Source organism: Anopheles darlingi, chromosome 2, assembly GCF_943734745.1.
Source record: "Anopheles darlingi chromosome 2, idAnoDarlMG_H_01, whole genome shotgun sequence".
NCBI lineage: Eukaryota > Metazoa > Arthropoda > Insecta > Diptera > Culicidae > Anopheles > Anopheles darlingi.
The window spans coordinates 25,179,403-25,194,402 of record NC_064874.1 but is presented as its reverse complement, the minus strand read 5'-3'; the positions used below and the strand labels follow the sequence as shown (position 1 = coordinate 25,194,402).

Here is a 15,000-nt window from a genome sequence, read left to right as displayed (position 1 = left end):
CCACACTTGCAATACATGAAATATCGGTTTCACGATGTTCTAATTGGACGAGGTGCACGTCTGGCGTGGTCAGGGGTTTCGGCATCTGTATCGCTCATTTTGTCGACAAGAAATCCGATGGTGCTTGAAACTATGGATGATCACAGCAAGCCGGCGATGGAGGAAACCGGCAGTAGTTAACCAACGACCAGCAGACACATTCTTTAGACCAGACAATAAGAATAAGAAAAGACCAATCTGATAATCGCAATGCGCACCCGATCACCGAACAGAACACCGTGAATGTCTGGTGCCGTAAACATAGGAAGCGATGCCCCCTGACAACCAGCTCTCTTGTGCGCCTTCCTTCTCTGCTGCCATCGTTTCCACATTGCCATGGTGCACTATTGTCAGCGACTGGTGAAGACTCGCTGTTGCTGGCGACGCATTCTGGCGATTGTAACTAAGTTGTTAAAATAATGAAGCAACGATGGGCGGCTAAACAAGCAAGCCTCTCCTTCGTCTGTACGCTTCAGCAGATCTTTCGTTTTCGATTTAATGGTGACAATATGGCGCAAAGAAATGGCTATCCAAAAGAGTGGAGGGAGAACGAAACGGTTCCTAAGCTTGCGTAGGTGCCCACAAGCGGGGTACCTCTGCGGGGGGCATGCAGATCGCATTTTGCTGTAACCCTTCGTTGAAAGGTTCAACGGTAACGATGTGGTGGCGCTGCTGCTGGTAGACAGAAATTAAATTGCGTGACAGTATGCAGCGGCCCACGATTAGCCCCAGTAACATACTTTTCCGGAGTACTTCGGTCGGCCCAGCACAGAGGTTGTTGTTCACTTCTTCCGGCAAGGATTGACATAAGTTTTCAGGGACGATAATTTCAAATTTAAGTTTAAATCTTGCTATTATTGCACAATTACTATTATAAAAATCGAAAAAAGGTGAATATTACGCTGTTACCCTTCCCCCTGCGGTGTATTCGAACTTGCTTCATCGGCGCAATGCGCAGACAGTTCACCCCGCGTCAAAGCAACACGCACAGCTTACTACAATGTAGATGAAACACTCCGGTCGCACATTATCGAGCACTGCAGTAGCAGCAGCCATCTCTGCTAACGAGACCTCGGGGAGCTACTACACAGACCGGGAACGACGCACACTCACTGTCTGTCTCGGCTGTCAACCGCTGTGTTTGGTGTTCCTGGAGCTTATTTGTTCCTCGGCGTTTTTGCTCCTTTTACTTCCATTCTGTCCGATCTACGCAAAACATGCTTCAAACGACACTTCTCTATCCCGCCGCATTTATGGTCTTCCTCGTGTACCACAAATCATTGCACATCGGTTGCTTGGTTCGTTGATTCGAGATACTGTGGTATTGCTTTTGCGAGCACCACAAAGAAAAGACCATAACAAAAAAAGCCTCTCGGATCATTGTCTAGCGTAGGACCGCAGTGCGTATCAATTCGACCATCGATCGGGGGGCGAAATGTGCATGTGCCGCCGCCGGTTCCAAGATAGGATAGCATGCAAATCCTGCATGCGATGAATCTGTAGTCGAAGGGTGGTGGTGGTGGTGGTGGTTTAGCTATATCTAGTCGGAGGGCTACTACTTCCGCCATATCGAAACGAAACGCTGGCAAACCGCACCACCGATAACCGATCGCATCCAGGTTGAGGCGACGAAGAAGCTTGAACCACAAGAGTCCGGAACACAAAGGCAAAGGGCGTAACGGTTAGGCGGCGGCCATACGAAAGCTAAGGTCAAGCAATTAGCTCTCTCTGTCTCGCTCGTGTAGCGGCGTGAGCGCAAGGCGGGACTACGATCGACAACAACGACAGGATGTAGACAAGTGACCTCCCTGCCGTTCCTTCCCCCTTCTTCATCTGAAACCTTTGCCACTTGTCTCAAGGCTTTGAGTAGTCAGAAGCCTCTGCTGGCCAGAACTGGGTCGCGCTAATAACCGAGGGACCAATAAATCAACCGAAAGATACCTCGCCCAGATATGTGTAACCGCCGTCGCCGTACACACCCCCAACTACCCATTGCACTCGATCTTCCTCCTCCTTTTCCTTCTGCGCAGTCTTCAATCCCACCGGTGGTGATAACCGGTGAGGTGGGAGCGGAAATGGCTACCAGGGAAGTGGGTTAAGTTAAGGGTTCGTGCAGAATCACCGAGCCCTGTGGGCTGCATCGGCAGCACCACGAACCAACGGGGGGAAACCGAATGTGAAGCAACAAATTGGCCAGATCAGCGACCGGAAGGGCCAAAAGGGTATCTTGGTCGGTGTATCGCTGCTGTTGATGGTTGAAGCTCGCTCTGGCTGACTGGCTGACGGGCTGGTTGGCCGGAAGGTGCAGCTAGAGTGTCATTTGTCGCCGCCAGGCTGACAGAATGACTGGCGGGGACTGGCGAGTTCTGTAGTGTTTGCCGTTTTGCCTTGACAACATGTGTTTGTTGGAGTTGTTGTTTTGTTTGGGTGCTTCAGCAGCGCACCGCCAGCATTCCTCTCGTGGTTGGTTTGCTCTGTCCGCTTTCCGCTGTTCCGTACAGCGTCGTGCTGTGGTTCTGTTTGTTGTTTCACGTCACGCAGCTACACTACAGCTCCCCACCGGGTACTCGGTCGATTCAGCGGAACCAGCGTCACACCAAAGTGTACCCCGTGTGTCGACCGTGGGATGGTTGATGACGACGGTCGAAGGCCTCTGCCCTAGAATCGAGCTACAAATTATTTAGACCCCAAGCAGACCCCGATCCAATCGCCTAGGCCCGGTGTGGATCTCTGTTGCCACTGGATTGCCGACTGGACTGGACCGACGATATTGTATTAGCCTTTAATTGGAGGAAGTTTAGTGCAAATCATCCATGCATCCGAACGAACAGCTAGCTAGGGTGCTGCAGAAGCAGGTCGTCGTAGTCACAACTTGAACGTGAACTCTCCCTACCCTCTCCGTGCAATCGTGAGATGCGGCTACTCGACAGAAGGATTACGTTCGATCTCGCGAATGGAAGGGCAACTTGATCGAGGAGAACTTGTAGAGGTTGGTAATTAAGAGTGAAGCTCTCTGCTCTCCGTCCAACGCTGCGCCCTGCTCAGTGAGTCTGCGCAATCGCGATAAAGGTTGACCGGGCTTTTGTGATGGGCCAACAACAACGAGAAGCTACAAAGCCACCCAGTAGCCAATCAACGCGTTGCAGTATTGCAGTGCTCGGCTGTCCTACGAAACCCACGATCGATCGAGTGCGCCCAGAACAAGGTGTGACTGAAGGGGGGTTAGAGCGCACACCCGCTACAGCTTTGGGTCCCGGACGAGGCCCGGAACACGATCGGTTGGTACTAGGCTGCTGCTGCTGCTGCTGCTGCTCTTTCTAAAAACCTAACCACAAACCTCACGGAGATACGAATGTTGTGGTGGCAGCTCGCACTGCACCTCGGAATTGACATTCGTGGATTGCAGATGCTGTGGGCACATGCAATGCAATGGAATGGAGTGGTTGGCGGTAAACGGTAGCAATCCGTTTACTGTTTAAGTGGGTTTCCCTCCTTCGATGGGATGAGGATCAGATACGACGCCGATCATAGTTAGATCGTCACGCTTCTATTAGCGCAATACGCGAGTTGTAGACTGAGCAATTTTCATTTCAAACAGAATAATCATTACAAAACACTTGTGCATTCTAGAACCGACGCCTGGAATGACACACGGACGCTCGGACTGCAATTTTATCGCAAACGTCCGCCGTTGGTGGGGCGAAGATGGGGCGCATAAATCACTCGACCACCGACCGACTCCGACTCCTCGGTCGGTGGTCGTTCACGCAGTACCTACATTATTCACACCATTAGCTTACTAATGGAGCTAATGTTCCCCGATCCCATCCTTCGGCTGGGTTGGCACAGTTTCGTAACCGGGTTCACTGGTGCAGAGTGTACTGATCGCCGGCGGTTTGACACAGACATGACTTCGCACTGTAGGAATTTATGCATCTCAACCGCCGGACGGACACCGCGCTGCAGCAGGAGCCCTCTCTCGCTCATCGTTCAACAGTGGGTTCTAGTGGGCAGCAAGTGCGTGGGATTCTGTTGTGTGATGATGGCTTGTTACCTTTTGCCTCAACAGTTCCGTGCACGTCAGGAATGGTAAAGCGTTGTTTCAGAGCTGCTGCTGCACGCTCTGGGAGGTTATTTCGTTTTCGATTTATTTCATTCTGGCATTTCTATTAGGGCGCAGGCAAACTCCAATCCACGAGGCACACAGCGTGTATTGACAGGAAGTGGAAAAGGACACTTTTAGTTATTTACGTCGCATGAAAGCTTCATCTTACCTGCACTAGAGACGCTAACTAATTTGAAGAAACTGTTCGTTCCAACTACCTTTGCGCCCAAGACGGAAAAGGGGTCGTTAGCCCTTTGCGGAATGTTCGCTGTTCCCTTTTATAACGATCTACGTCACGTAGGTGGATGGTGAATGATGGCAGATATTAATTGCAAGCATGCCGGGGGAAGAGAGGGGTTTGCTTTGCAACGAAATTCATCACTTAGGGCGCATGCATACTGGGTGGCGATTAAACAAAGCAAAGCTGTATCCAGCATCCTACGGAAAGACTAATCCTACGCGGAACTAGAACTATTAAATTCCATTCTTCAGGTTGATTGTTTACCCCACAAGTCTTAGCGACCAATTATGCTCACAATATGTTGCCGGAAATAGCAATTTGAAATGAGAGTGTAGACTGTTGGAAAGCGAGTTTAGCTTGGGATGATAAATTCCTGGATGTCATCAAACTTGGTGATTGTTAGATGATCGTTAGAAACCACCAGCGAAAGTATGCTTGCAATAGAATTTCACAGAATGTGAAATCAACATTTGGTATTCGATATAGAATCTCTTGAATATAAAGAGGATGCAAAGCACCTGCATTGAACGGATACTGGAGGTTCGTATTGATTCGAAACAACCACCAGCAGTTCCTTGCCTCGATCGCAATGGGGGAGGAGGCAGCAAAAGTTTCGCGCTGGTTAGCTTACCCTTGATCCGCCAGAACAGCCAAGGAAGGGAGGAGAGACCGAGAGAGAGAGAGAGAGTAAGAGAGTGAAATCTGTTTGGGAAAATCTCCCCCGACGGACCCGGATTCCTCTGTCCCTCCCTCACACCCTGGACACAAAATCGCCGACACCGATTTTCCAAATGCAGCTCGAGCGTGAATTGGGCCAGCGAAAAAAAGGAAAATGCTAAATCGCTTACCATTATTTATTTGTTTATCTATTGCCTGCGCTGGATTTAACGTTTCTCGCCTAGCGCCTAGCGCCGAACTTCACCTCAGTCGAGCTAATGATTTGTGGCTATGTAGCGGAGGTGGAAGAGGAGTGAGTTTCGATTTTTCCTACGGTGGAGAAAAGTGTTCCAGAGTCCAAGTGCAAAACGTGTTTCCGCGTGCGCCGGATTGGTGTCCGATGGCAACGTGATGATTATGTTTGAAGAGGTGTCATTCCGCGCACTCCATCCCCTAGTCAGGCCATGATGCCAGCCAACCAGCCAGTATGTCCTCCCTCTCTCTATTACTGTTCTCCCATTCCAAAGGGAAGGGAAGATGGATCTCATAACAATCTCGTATAAGCCGTCATCAGCGGCGAGGAACCACGACTGGACTGGGCAGGACTGGACTGGAAGACTGCCGAGAGATTGAATGAAGATTTCGGATGGTGGAAGGCAATGAAGACACACAAAAGGTGGCCAATGTCGCGCGGGTACAGCGAGAGGCTATGAGCCTACTCCACACAGTCTCCTTCTCTGTTTTTTTTTTCCTTTTACTTTTCTAACATCTCGCCACGAATTGAGCACGAGTGAGTCTAGCGGGTGCTAAAACGGAACACGGAAAGCTGACAGCCACCAGGGAGCCACCACCGCACCGTGGCAATCAGCGCGAGGAGCGCGATGAGATCGGGCTTTCATTGAAACTTAAACAAGAGCATTCCCCCTTATGGGTGGAAGGAGGGAGAATAAGATTCGCAAACGTTTGCAGCATGTCGCCGGATTAAGCCCTTAACCGGACATCAGTGCAGCTTCGGTGAATGACGTGATGTGGGCCAGAGACATAACATGGGTGAAAATTATGATGTTTGCATACATTTTCGTTTTGCTCACGGTCCAGGGCCACATCATTCTATTCGAATGCTTCGTATCCTCTGAAAGTCTATCTAAACATGACCATCGTACACATAGCAGACAGCCGGATGAGGCCCGGATGACCAGGTGGAGAGCAGGTTGTGAAGTGCAAGACTCTTGACATCACACTGGCCAGCGCATACCGCCCGGCCGGTCCATTCACTGCGAGTCATTCACAGTCATCCTGCACCTTGCATCTTCACAAATGGAGACCATTGCTAATCAACGTACGCGTGCACCGTGGTCTTCTGATGGACTTTTCATTCAACATTATCATACCACGGTCGGTGACACACTACTCCGTTCCGTTCTCCCGTGAATCTCTATCATTACAATAATGTTTGCCAGTAAAGCTGAAGACGTCGTCCAAGTGACACTTATAGGAACAGAAAGAAGCTACCACTCTGGTACGGTTGGTTGAAGTGAAACGAAATGTATTATCAAGTAGGACGTCTCATACATCAACCGAAGGACGTTTCCTGGCGGATTTATGCCTCACGGAATCCGATCTGCAGCACTCTGTGCACCGTGATATACTGAGCTTCTGGATCGGTCTAATCTAGATCGGTTTGGAGTTGGAGAGCGATCGTTCAACGTTAAAGTGACACGAGACTGATTTATTCAAATGCATCAGGATGTTACTTATCGACTTGATAGGCTAGTGATGAAGTATATTTTATGGTTTCATACTTGTCATTAGATGTAAACTCACCATCTTCATTTACGATAGTGAACAAAATAGAGAACAAAATCCAACCAGCACACACAAAGGTCACTTATTAATTAATGGAACAAGGTACTAAATGAAGCGACATCATTAAGTGATACTTCGTTGCAAGAATTTGCCATTAAATGGTAGCAAAAAAGGTAGCACTACTCTTATCAGAACGATCGCCATTTTCTGTTCCATCGACTGTTAACCGGTTGCGGTGGGGAAGGTCAACATAAAATACTGCTTCTGCTTCGAAAGCAACACACACGCACAACGAATCGCCAGAGATCGAACTCTGCGCACCGACCATTAGTTACTGTTCAAGATCGAGAGACTCGCAGCGGGTAGGGGTGGGTTATAACCACATCCACGTTACGCACACCCGACGAACCGCGCCGACGCCGTGTGAATGTTTTTGTTTCTAGGACCATTGGGTCTTCCGTCGGGCATCATCAGTCCCCATCAGGCTCGATTGCCATATGTGCGAACACGTTCGGCACAGGGCGCACTAATAAGCATCCAGTGCCGTCGGAATCGCAATGATATCTAACGATCTGTGTCTCGCGCGATTGGATTTTGCTTCATGCTTCGATTTGATCTCGCGCAGAACGTCGCTGCTGCAGATCGTTTGTCGTGGCTTACGCGGGCTAAGCCGCCACTGTATTAGGTCTATTCGTCGATTGCACCGCAACGTTCCGCTGGCAGGTCGGTGCCAAGGTTGTTTCGTTGGATTTAATTGCTCGGTGCTAAATAGAAGTTGGCCTCTCGAGACCTCTCGCGCCAGTCTTGACCTTTAATCGCAATTTTTTTATTTATTAAATCGGATTCTCAACGAACAAGCATTTATTGTCCTGTACTGCGCCGCATTCGGTCGCAATCTACCGACGATCGCCCCAAGTTTCTTCGAGATACGTTTTATAGTTTAAAGATGCTGGCGGCAGAGATGTCTCTGCTCAGTCTGTTGAACAGCTCAACACGAATAAAATCGATCATTTATATACACACTGATCGTTTTTTAAACGTTCCACGAGAAACAGGTGGCTTTTGACGGGTTGACCGATCACCAGAATCCCCGAAGGCCTGGCATTGACCAGGTGGACCGACAACGTGCAAATGTTTCCATTGCCTTGACCATATTTTGTTTTCCTCTCAGCTGCTCAGCGCATCCGCGGAGGGCGGAAGTTTGCGGATTTGTGATTGTGCAATCACCAGTTGTGAGTCCATGGAGTCTGCACACACACGGGCCATACGAGCGACCGGATTCCACACCTTTGGGGGTTAATATTTAATTTAGCACTTCCCGGCAGGACTCTCAGCAGGAGGGGAACCCCCGTCGGTGGGCCCGTCATTTGTTGCTGCCGCTGTCCGCATCGTATCGTATTAGGTTTCGTGCTGCCTTCAAACCTGCACTGCAGTGATGCAGTGATCCTCCACAAACGGTTCGGATCATTAATCGCTGCATCAGGTGGAGAGATACGATCAGATCAGCGCGAACGTACATGCGGAACGTCTGTCTTTTGCGTCTCGCGCGGTGAACGGGAACGCGATTAAATAAACACGACGCTCTCTCCCTTACCCCTTAGTGTCCGCTGTGTGTCCCTGCTGCTGTACGTCACAAGCGTTGCACCAGTGACACATGCGCGAGCTCGTGCACGATGCACGCCCTGCCCTCTCCTCTCCTCTCCTGCTGTAGCTCCGCGGGCAGACAGATTGTTGAGCGCTAATCTGTCGACAATTTACCAGCGCGCGTATTGTGGCCAATAAACTGCGCCGAGTGTGTGAGTGTGTGTATTGGTTCGCGAGATCGCGACCGGAGGCCAACACAGAAAGGGATGTAAGTGTAGTGTAAGCCTCCTGGTTTGATTTAAAAGTAGCAAAAGCATGACATGAAGGAATTCCAAGAACGCTACCAGGCGATATCGCACTGCAGCAAATCGCTGCTTGTATGCACGATGTGTCGCTCTTTGATTCGTGATCATCCAGTGTTACGACACTCGGGGGGCCCCAGCCCATTAAGTCAGCGGAAAAGGTGCATCCCGCTAGTCGGTATCGAATCGAGATCGTTGTTGTTTCTGCTTTTCGTTCTCTTAATATTCGCAGAATGCAGATAAACTTAATTTGGGAAGCCATTTTATTCTGTTTGGAATGTGGTTTTGGTGTAGATATGTGGAATGACCAACATGTTGCAGAGGCGATCAAAGGTGATTAACACGCAGATTGTTTTAGGGTCACTGTATTAGCATAGGCTATAGCGTATGCAAACAGATGAATTAACATAAAACCATTAACGGAATTGAAGAACACATTTCACTCGGTGTGACATCAGCCGGTTGCATGATTGCATGAGCATAGAAACCCTATTCACCAAAAAAATCGAACCCCAAATCCGAACACAAACACACCTAGGCACATCGATTGTGGGTTAGGAATCATTTTACACCTAATTAGGCGTGGAAATGAAATTCAATTAATCGCTCGGCTAATTGAACATCATTTTTTACGTCTCGTTTGAACGCCGCGCCAAGAAGACACACTAAATGACGTTGTTGACACCAAAGCTAATGTAAAATGGTTACACGTTAGCGCACCATGATGATGGTAGCAGGAGCAGAGCACGCCCAACGCCAAATTCCCACAGCACAGACACAGCGAGATCGCGGATGATTGCGAATTCTTCGCGCCCTGGTCAAGCAACGCTGATGGTAGATAATGTGCTCTCTTCGGCCCATTTCTTGCTCTCTAGATTTTTGGCAGTCGTCCGTCGTCCGTCCGTCTGAGCCGGCGTGTCCGGCGGCTGAACGTTCACAATAAATCTTTTCACAAACGTGATCATGCTTTCACACACGCTGTTCGCGGATTATGGTGGCCACAGGGCCGATTCGTCTTGCGGATCCGCACGCCGCCTTTCTAGCACTGTATGTTTTCTTCTCCTCTATTTTGGCGTCTTTTTACATCAAATTTGGGATTATCTGCTTAACGATCAGCACCGAGGACGTGGAAACCATGCACCCAACGAGAGCAAGCGACCAGTCGGCACTTCAGTAGACAGCAACAATTGCGGTTAGTATAAAATAGACAAAATTAGACACAGCTTAAAAAGGGAGGGAGCAAGCAGGAAGGCAGGGGCGACGACACCGGCGCTGGAGGACCGGGTTTAATGGCGACCTTCTGCGAGACCATCATAACACAATCATACCGCCGCTGGGTAAACGTTCTCGGACATGTGAGAACCCTGGGGCAACCCCTTTTTAGATCTTGTTTGAACCTAGCTCGAAGGTTGTGGTGTGCCTACCCGAGATTGGCACATAAACATGGCTATCACATGAGGAGCTGTGCTTGCAAAGTGGAGCTGATGCTGGATCGTTGGCTTAGAATGTTACAAAAGCTCGTTAGAAGTGAACCGCATCATCAGTAACTAGCGACGCCGGGAAATCAATTCAACGAAATTCCCGAAACCTAAACTAAATGGTACATTAACGATTTCACTTTGTCGATTCGCCAGCATCTCTGGTTGAATAGAGCGCGAAATGATGTTGATGATGATGATGATGATGCTGATGACGAATAGAACGAAAGCAATCAAAACCGGCAAACGAAGCGTGTTTCAATGATTGAAAATGTAAATGCTCAATCTAACTCTTGTATCGTAAAACAAGATTAGCAAATGAAAGTTTAAATGAAGTCAAGAGAATAGCTTAACTTGTGTTTGTTTATGTTCAGTATGTGAGAATAGCTTCCATCATAAATTACTTTCACGATACCATAAACAAAAATTAACAATGAGTTGTCTTAATGCTCTTTGGGATCCATTTGCCGTATTCGGTTGATTTGGTTGTTGGCTCTAGCATGGCAAACCAGGGAGATTAGAATTCTATTAGCACAACATTCTTGTAAACACAATTTCACCAGCTTAGCGTGGCCCCGTTTGGGAGAACGTTCCGAAGCCGATCTCCGCAACCGCACCATTACCACAATGGCCATGTGAAGATCGCCCGGCGGGCGGCCTCTCCTTACATAATCTTATCTTCACGTTACCCTTTGGGGTTTCTACCAGTCTTACCCTTCTAGCAAACGGCTTTGTGTTTATCTTCGCGCTTCCACCCTGCCCTGCCATTTAAGTAATTAATTTAAGGCTTGTAGGATTAGAGTTTAATGGCCCTTTCCTCTAGCAACGCGTTCCTGTTTCTACTGTCCATTTCACTCGTTCAGAGACCTTTGGATCCATGCTTCGGAGGGGCTTGCACTGGCAGGTGGACTCTTCTCATACTTCTGTAAGGTCAACAAACTGTTTTACACGCCGAAAGACAGGATTTCGAGGATATGCGCGTATGAAGTGTGCGAACGAGGGACGACGATGATGGGGACTCGACTTGGGTCATCGTTAATTCTTTGCTTTAGAACTTTGACACGATCACATGCAGGATGGAGAAGAAACGCAAACCCGAAGTAGACGTCCATGTCAGAGCCGCTTTCACGTCGTAAAGCGTCACAAAATGAGACTAGAGTTTTGAGACGCTTCTTTCGTCCATCACCATCTTAATCCCGTTGGCGGCATTCCATGTCATTTCTGTTGACAACTGACTGTCAGCAGCAGTCTTATTTTTTATCGTTTGCTGTTTGCGGTTTTATATACGGATAGTTGATCTTGTTTCGATTGTCTTAGAACAGTTCTTGTTGCCTGTCCGGTGTACTTTCTCAACATTCCTAGCAACATAACCATTGTATGGTAGCGAAAAAAATCGGCCACGAACATGAACAATTTTTCGTTATACGATCGCACTTTATTAAGTGATATGCTTTTTCTCTTCTTAGACTTTTGTAAGCGCTTTCCATATTATTATTATTATCAAGTGATGTTGGGCGGATGTCGATTCGCAATGCCAGATGAGGTCAAAACTTAATTAATGGCTTGAAGCAAACGCTTCATCCACTCGACTTCCTTAATTGATATCAAACAAAAAATGAAACGATGCTCTTGGCATTTATTTGTGTAAGCAAAACCCAATTAGAGTGGATTTCTGCAAGATTGATAACTATAATTTTGCTGCTTTTCCCTATCGTTTCACGCCGTGAGCATCGAATTGCATGCGTTGAAGCGAACAGAAGCGCTCCAAAGCGATCGGTTAGAAGAGGTAACCCCAAATTGGAAAGATGTTTATCGCCTTATCCGAGATTAAGTGTGTCATGTTACCGGTGAAACTGAGCGGAAAATATGGCCGAAAATAAATACAAGTTCAAAACGAGAACGAAATAAAATGGCAAAGATCCTAAATCAATCAACTTGGACACCACATAACAGTTGAACCTGTCTGGAGACGAATGATTGAGTGGTTGAGCTGTTGCGCGTATTCACGTGGAACGCGATATGAATGACAAATTATGCAGCATAAACAAACAGCCTTTGCAAAACAAAACAAAAAACATGAAACTGATGCATCAAGACCACCCATTTTCTTCTTTACCATCTTTGACACGTTCTTTGCTCTCGATCTGTGTCGGCTGTAAGTGATCGCATGAAATATAACCCAAGTAAAATCATCAAACAATGCACCATAGCAATATTTAGCGTTTGGGATTTGTATGAAAAAAGCAACGATCACTTCGATCACCTCACCATCATTAACAACGAAGTGAGACGAGGTTGATCACTAGAGCGGTTCCATGGAGATCTTCTGACGATCCTTTTTTCGGCTTGAAGCGACTTGCAAAGATTGCCAACGATTACTGTAATTGAGCGGCAATTACGGTGATGCGTACCATTGCCACAGGAATCGTTATATGCTTGTCGGTGGGCAACACATTATGGTTGTCTCGTGAGCGACCTATTAGCTTGGGGTACATCTTATTGGTTGCCGCACTGTTGGAGGGCTGGCAAAATTATTCGCTACACTTTTTTTCACTAAAAAATTACAAAATTAATCTTTATTTATCCGAGAAAACCGACCACAACACATTCAGAGGTCACAATTATTCACATAGCCAAGCTTCGTACACTGTACATGGTAAAATGTGACAAATGAATGACATTATTATGTGCTCTTTATATTAAGTATTCCTTCAATCCCACGCTTTTTGCTTGCACGTTCGAAGAGTACCCACTATGAGTATTCATTCCAAAGCCAACATTGTGCGCAGCTTGGTACGCATTTGCCATACATCATTTTCCGAGCATCGAAGCGTTATGATTTATTTTTTTATTACTCTAGAACGGTAATGTGACGACACTTGAATGACGTTTTATACTCCAATCAAACCAGCATATACACGCATCGTGACGAATGATTCCCTTTTACTGTCTATTGTTTAGTACGATTTCCATATGGGAATGCAAATGGCTTGATGAAGCCTAGCGGTGCAATAATGGCGAAACAGAAAGCACTCAATACTCAATAGGCGAGATTGCATGATGAGCAACATGTACAGGAGGAAGGCAGAATGTGTTAAGCGCGCCCCGGAAAAGGCGGACAGAGAACAGTGCCACGAGCCGAATAGAATAGGATATAATATATGAACGTGTGCCCTACGCGGGCGGTTGACAACGGCACATTCCTTTTGCTTTGAATTCAGTACAAGGCGCCAGGAAATGGAGGACGAAAAAAAGAAGAAAAACTCGAACAGCGCTTCGAACCAACGAATGGAATTGCTTAAGAAATAAAATCGAGTGAAATAAAATAACTGAACCGTGAATGGGTTCGTCGCTATCACGGCGATTGAAATCTTTCGTTCCCTTTTTAGACATCGACGCCAATGAATAGGGGCTCGAAGGTGATGTGTTATTCATCATCGTCATCATCATCATCATCCACCGCATCGTTATCATATGGCAGAGATCATTAGAAGTGAAACGAAGGCGAAGCCCTACAAACAAGCCGCTATTTTATGCCTTCAGCACCCACGGCGCGCGTTGGCGCAGAGAGCAAAACCCAGGAATGACATATTAAATCGAAATCAACGCAAGCTCAGTGATGCTAGCGTGGCGAGGCACAGCGAGCATCTAGAACCGGCCAACGTATTGTGCCAAACGGTTCATCCACACTGGAAAGAACGTACAGATAAATATTCCCCGATAATGCCAGAATCCATTCTACCATAATACATTGTTGCTAGCATCTTGTTCAGCGGTTATGGTACGATCATACTGGATTCCTAGGGAGATAGATTCAATCTGTTCGATCATGGCTGCTCAAGGAAAAGCAGACGATTCACGATGAGGTCAAGCAAAACAGAAGAAAAGGTTAAATGAAATATCATCCGCAGCAGTACTACCTTTTAATCGATCTTTATAGTGATTACAACATGACATGGAACGCATGTAAACGGAGGCAGACGGCAGACAAGCAATGTGTCAACAGCTTGATCAATAGCAGCAGGCTATAAATGGCAATATTGTTTTTGCGGGAATCCATTCAATGTTTTTAGAATGAAATAAATTACGGGTGGCAAATAATAGCAATCACAAACAGAAGAAAAAATAGAATAAGAAATGTAATGAAGTAATCAAAGAAAATCCTTTCGAAGAATCAAGATAAACATCAGATAGGTAACAGGTTTGCAAAAATTAAACAAAAAACAACAAAAGTTTCGTATAAACCTAGGAATAGATATATTAACCTTTCCCATATCGATCCACTGCTCGTTGACGCTCCGTGAATACAATTCCGCTACTTATCTTGAGCAGCAACGAACGGTTTTTGAGGCTGGTCAGATCATGTTCCGTCAGCGTCATCATTCGGTGACATTTCACCAACGAAAAGGGCACTCCCGAGTGCAACCAGGTATACAGTAAACCTGCACCTGCCGGTCTGCCCTGGTCAGCGATAAATGCAAATGCAGCTCATATTTGACCGGCAAAGAACGCAAGGACAAACAACTTTCACACCTGTTTCACGCATCGCCGTATCCGCCCGCGTTGACCGCTGCCATCAAGCTCGCATCGCTCAACTGACCACCAATGGAAGCGAGCGAACAAAACGGTTGCACCACCCAGGTACCGTTAGGAATGTGTGCAATTATGTGACAGCAGGTGCGTTCCGCGAGAATGCATTCTTAATGGCCTATAATGTGATTGTTGGCTACCCCGTTGTCTGGCGGTACCATCAGATCCCCGAAACGCTTTCCGATCGCCGAACAGCCG

General features: G+C 47.2%; 1 protein-coding gene across 6 annotated transcripts in view; it reads right to left on the bottom strand.

Annotated features, from left to right (window-relative positions):
* The window catches only part of LOC125947942 (CCR4-NOT transcription complex subunit 6-like), a 151,721-nt gene that overhangs the window by 6,307 nt on the left and 130,414 nt on the right, over window positions 1-15,000 (bottom strand). The window lies entirely within an intron of this gene.